Here is a 6,000-nt window from a genome sequence, read left to right on the forward strand (position 1 = left end):
TGAACGAATCTTTTGGCACATCCGACGATGTTGATAGGCACAAGACTAGTTGTGCCATCTTCAATGCTCGAATGAGGGAAGAAGTGTCAGTCACTGATCATGTACTGTACATGATCGAAATGATTGAGTGTTTAAGCAAGCTTGGCTTTTTTCTGCATGAGCAGCTAGGAAAAGATGCTATTCTAAACTCTTTGCCCAAGTCCTACCTCCCTTTTCTTACTAATTTTTGAATGACAAAGCCTGCAGTCAATTACCATGGTTTGTTGGGATTGCTGCAGAACTTTGAGAAGGATTACCAGCTCCAAAAAGAGTCGGTGAATGTTGTGGGAGGATCTTCTTCTAGACGTCAACCCTTTAAGAAAGGGAAGAAGAATAAAACAAGGGTGCAAAGTACTGGGGCACCCAAATCCAGTCAGACTAAGAAACCCAAGTTTGATTGGAGTCAGGCGAAATGCTTTTATTGCAAGAAGAAGGGGCACTGGAAGAGGAATTGTCCTCGGTATATTACCTCCTTGGATTCAAACAAGTCGAGAAAGAAGTAAGTTGTTACTGCATAAGGTAATTATATGATAACACATTATAAATTCTCAATTTATGATTCTACTATCTGGGTATTGGATATCGAAAGCTCTTTTAATATTTATAATTCATTGCAGGATCTACAGATCCATAGGAGATTTGAAAAAGGCAAAAAGTTTTTTAATGTTGGAAATGGAAGATCAGTTTCAGTTTTAGCATTAAGAATTATTAAGCTTGTATTCAAGTCGAATATAATTATTTTTAGTGAGTGTCACTTTTATCCTTCCTTTTTATTGAATATTATTTCTGTAGGTCTCTTGGCCATGAACGGTTATGAAATTTTAATTAAAAAAATAATTTTAATATCATTATGAATGATGTTAATGTGATGAATGGATAGCTGAACAATGATATTTACATATTGTCACAATCTGTTAGTGTAATGTATACATCCAGCAAATATCCTAGAATTAGTGATGTCTCTGATATCTATTTTTGGCACTGTAGGTTAGGTCATGTTAACAAGAACAGAATAAATAGATTGACATAAGAGAGAATCTTTGAAGTCAGTGATTGTAAATCACTTCCAACCTGTGAGTCCTGTCTTCTTGAGAAAATGACCTAGTCACCTTTTACTGAAAAAGATGAGCGAGCTAATGAAGTTTTAAGTCTTATATATACTGATGTATGTGGACCGTGAACACCAGTGCCAGAGGTGGATATTATTATTTCATTACTTTTACAGACGACCTATCGAGGTATGGGCATATCTACTTAATAACGCATAAATCAGAATCTTTGAAATGTTCAAACAATTTCGTAATGTAGTAGAAAAATAAACTGGAAAGCATATTAAAACTCTTCGATCTGATTGAGGAGGAGAATATCTCTCCAGTGAGTTTCTGACATACTTAGAAGAGAAGGGGATTCTCTCGTAATAGATTCTTCTTAGAATACTACAGCATAATGGTGTATCAGAAAGGAGAAATCAAACCCTATTAGACATGGATCGATCCATGATGAACTTTGCAAGTTTGCCGATCTCTTTTTGAGGATATGCACTCGAGTCAGCTTGTTATATTTTAAATAAAATTTTGAGTAACTCTGTAAGTAAAACACCACATGAGATGTGGATAAGGCGTAAGCCAGCACTCTCTCACCTTAAGATTTGGGGATGTCTGGCTTATGTCAAATGTCTGAAAACTGACAAGCTTGGACCTAGGTCTGACAAGTATCTATTTGTAGGGTACTCAAAAGAGACTAAAGGGTATTACTTCTATCTTATTGACGAATAGAAGGTGTTCGTCAGCAATAGGACAGTCTTTCTAGAAAAAGAATTCTTTGGAGAAGGAACTAATGTCTCAAAGATTGAACTTGATGAAGTTTGATCGATAGAAGAACCGACACAATCTAGTAAACCCATTGAGTTGGACTTGATTAGATCAAATCCGAAACATGTTGTAAAAATATCTTTAAGAAGATTCGATAGAGTACCACATAAACCGGATAAATACTACAGTTTTTTGGTTCGGGATGGTGATCCAGTTGAACTCGATGAGAACAATGAGGATTCGATCACCTATATAGATGCGATGCAGAGGTCTGACTTCGATAAGTGGCTGAAAGACATAAAATTCGAAATGGTATCCATGAAAGTCAACACTGTATGGACATTGGTTGACCCACCTAAAGGGATAAAATCTATAGGGTGTAAGTGGGTCTTCAAAAAGAAGAGGGGCATAGTTGAAAAGGTGGAGACCTATAAAGTTTGTCTGGTTGCAAGAGTTATAATCAGCGTTATGGTATTGACTATGACAAGATATTTTTTTCTGTGGCAATGCTCAAGTCCATTCAGATCATGCTTGCGATAGCAGCACATCTGGATTATGAACTCTGACAAATGGATGTGAAGACAGCCTTCCTAAATGGAGAGCTGGAAGAAGATGTGTATATGATACAACCTGAAGATTTTATATCCATCGATGAGTCAAATGTGTGCGAGTTTCAGAGGTCTATTTATGGACTTAAGTAGGTATCTTGGAGTTGGAACATGTGTTTTGATAAAGTAATCAGAATGTATGGCTTCATTAAGAATAGAGAGGAACCTTGCATATACAAGTGGATTAATAACTCGATAATAGTATTTCTTATTTTGTATGTGAATGATATTCTCTTAATTAGGAATGATATCTTTGCATTACAAGGAATAAAAGTTTGGTTGTTATCTCAATTCTCTATGACAGACTTGAGAGAAGCATCCTTCATCCTTGGGATGAAGATTTATAGAGATAGATCTAAAAGGTTGCTTGGATTATCTCAGTCGACATACATTGATACTGTACTGAAAATGTTTAGCATGAAGAATTTCAAGAAAGGCTATCTTCCGATAGGCCAAAAAATTTTTCTCTCGAAGAGTGATTGTCCGATAACTCCTCAAAAGAGAGCATATGAGTAGAATTTCATATGCTTTGACAGTGAGATCTATTATGTATGCCATGACATGTACGTGATCAGATATGACATACTCACTAGGGATAGTGAGTAGATACTAGTCTGATCCAGGTGAGAACCATTGGAAGGTCATAAAGACCATCCTTAAGTATTTAAAAAATACTAAGGATCTATGGCTTATCTATAGAGAATCTGACTTAAAACTTGTGGGATTTACAGACTCCAATTTTCAGTCAAATCATAATGACAGCAAGAGCACGTCAGGGTATATTTATACTCTGAACAGTGGAGCAATCTACTGGAAGAGTTCTAAGCAGCATACTGTGGCCGACTCTACTTACGAGGTGGAATATATCATGGCATTCGATGGTACGAAGGAAGCTGTGTGGTTATAAAAATTTATCAACAAGCTCAAAGTGGCACCCTCCTTTGATGGCCCCATCTTGTTGTACTGTGACAGCATTGCTCAAGCGAAAGAATCGAAGTCACATCAATGGACCAAGCACATTCTGCATTACTACGATTTGATCCAAAAAATCATGGATCGAGGTGACATCGACCTTCAGAAGATTGATGGAAAGGAGAACCTAGCCGACTCATTAACTAAAGCCCTTGCGGTAAAGGAGTTCGAAGATCATAAAATGAAGATGGGTATATGATACGGTACCAAGTGGCTTTAGTACAAGTGGGAGTTGTTAGAAAATATGTCCCAAAGCCAATCGTCAGCTTGTTGACGGTTGTGCTATTTGATGTAATTATATATAAATTAATTAATAAAATATTTATTTGATAATTTTCATCATAAGTTTGTACATCTTCTATATCAAATGTCTGTGTTATGATGAAAGTTCTTAGGACTATTTTAAATGGATAAAGAAAAATTTATTGTTTAGTCTTTAAATGAGTTCGTGACTAAATGATATGCTTTTACTAGGATGATAGACATATCAAGTGTAGGTCATTGTGTGCTATATATTATTGGTCGTCCTCTTAACCAAGGAGCGTGGAGACGTTAGTATGGCATACAGGTGAAATATAGGAGTACATTTCATTGAACATGACGAACTTCGAAGTATTCTGCTATCAAGAGTCACTCCAAAGGGATATAGGTATAAGTGTCCCTCTGACTTGAGATCACCAGAGTGACTTACAAGCAACTCACTGTGCTTGGGTGCTGGATGACTTGAATTTTTAATTCAGGATTGGAAAGTTTCTGAGCATAGTCAAGTACTTGTGAAGTTGGTGCGTGAGTCAAGATAGAGTTGACTACTTCAAGAGATTGGAGAGAATACTTTGTGTTTCAATTTAGTAAGTCCTGGGCTAGGACAATCCTTGTGAGGAGTCACAGGATTTATTAGGTTGAGACACATAATGGATGTACTATTAAGAGTTGACAATTTAAACTCTAAGTCATCCTAGCATCAAGGGTCAAAGGGATGTATTATCTAGTAACTATATCCAAATAGATTCTTAAGTGTTGCTTTGCATATATTCGACCTATCCGGATGTCGGAAACTATTGCTAGATGGTTACTCTGATTGGTACAGGAATCAGTTCCTGTACTATCGACTTAGGTTTAAATCTATGAGGTCACACACATTAAAAATTTCTTTCTGATCACATGGCTAATCTGAAGAGTCCCAGTGGATGGAGACTCTGGTGAAGAGTCCCACTGGATGGAGACTCTACTGAAGAGTCCCATTGGATGGGGACTCTAGAGAAAAGTCCCACTAGACTTGGACTCTATCATTAATGAAGGATTAATTAGTGATTAGATCACTAATTAGCTCAATTTGATTAAGCAATAAAGGCTGGATCAAGTTTGATTGAATTGGATTCAATCAGGTCAAGTCTGATTAGGTTATGAGATGACCTAATCGGTAAGAAAGAAATGATCCTGATTTGATCGAATTTATGACTCAGTTAATTTATTGATTTGATTAAATTTAATTAAAGTTATAGAAGTTTAATTAGATTAGATTCATCATATTTTATTTGGGTCTAATTAGATTGGGTTGAAAGAAATCCAATTGGTTAAACCCTAGAGTCCCAAATGAGTGAGACTCTCTTCCTTGTGCCACCTAAATTATCTCACACTTTTTTCACCATACAAAATCAGTTTGTACATGAAAAAATTATAAAATTATTCTTCTTTTATCACCCATTAAAGATAGGAATTGGTTAATTTTGATTTGAATTCAAAATGATTTGAATTTCAACTTAAAATCTTATCCATATCCTTCCACACGTTGACTGTTTTTGAAGGGGCTCATTGTGTGCGAGAAAAGGAAATCTTTTTGATAGTTTTTCATATCCAATTTTCTCTGGTAAGTCTCTCTTTAAGTCAGATAAGGGTGAGAAGATATTAGAATCAAATTAAAATTCAAAATGGTTTGAATTGCAACAAACTCCAGTCCTTATCCTGTCTTATCTAGTTTGTGCGACAACCATAAAAGGGCCACAATTTTGTACACCAAACTAAGAGAGCTTTTCACTGTGAGATACTAGAGAGAAAGAGGGTTGAAAATACTTCTTTGGGGTGTGAGGTTTGGGTGGGTTTCCTTTTTTCTTGATGTGAACAAAAGAGGAGACCGATCTCCTCTCAGGTGAGCGACCTAGAACTGTTCTAGGATTTTGGATGAGAGAAAAACAAAAGAGAAGAAAATCTTCATTAGGTTTTTCTCCACCATCTAGCATCTGCTCTGATCCATTTTTGACATCAGAAAGGTTTGAGGTGATCGAAGAAAGAGATCAAATTAGGTCTGCCATCAGAAGCCAACTGCGCGAGCTAGCACTCTCACGGAGGGCTGATCGGTCTGAAGACTTCGTGTGGACCATTCGTAGAGGTCAGATGCTTATGCAGCTATGACCGACTAGAGAGGACTTTCAGATCTACATTCTCAATTATGAAGATTGACTATCTATGCTTAGGTATTAGGTTTGGAACCCTAGAAGTGGTAGATTAGATCTATCACTAATTGTTGTTCTTGTTCAAATGCTTGTAATATTTGATTCAGATTTTTATGTATA

The sequence above is a fragment of the Elaeis guineensis genome, chromosome 7 (assembly GCF_000442705.2).
Source record: "Elaeis guineensis isolate ETL-2024a chromosome 7, EG11, whole genome shotgun sequence".
Taxonomy (NCBI): Eukaryota; Viridiplantae; Streptophyta; class Magnoliopsida; order Arecales; family Arecaceae; genus Elaeis; species Elaeis guineensis.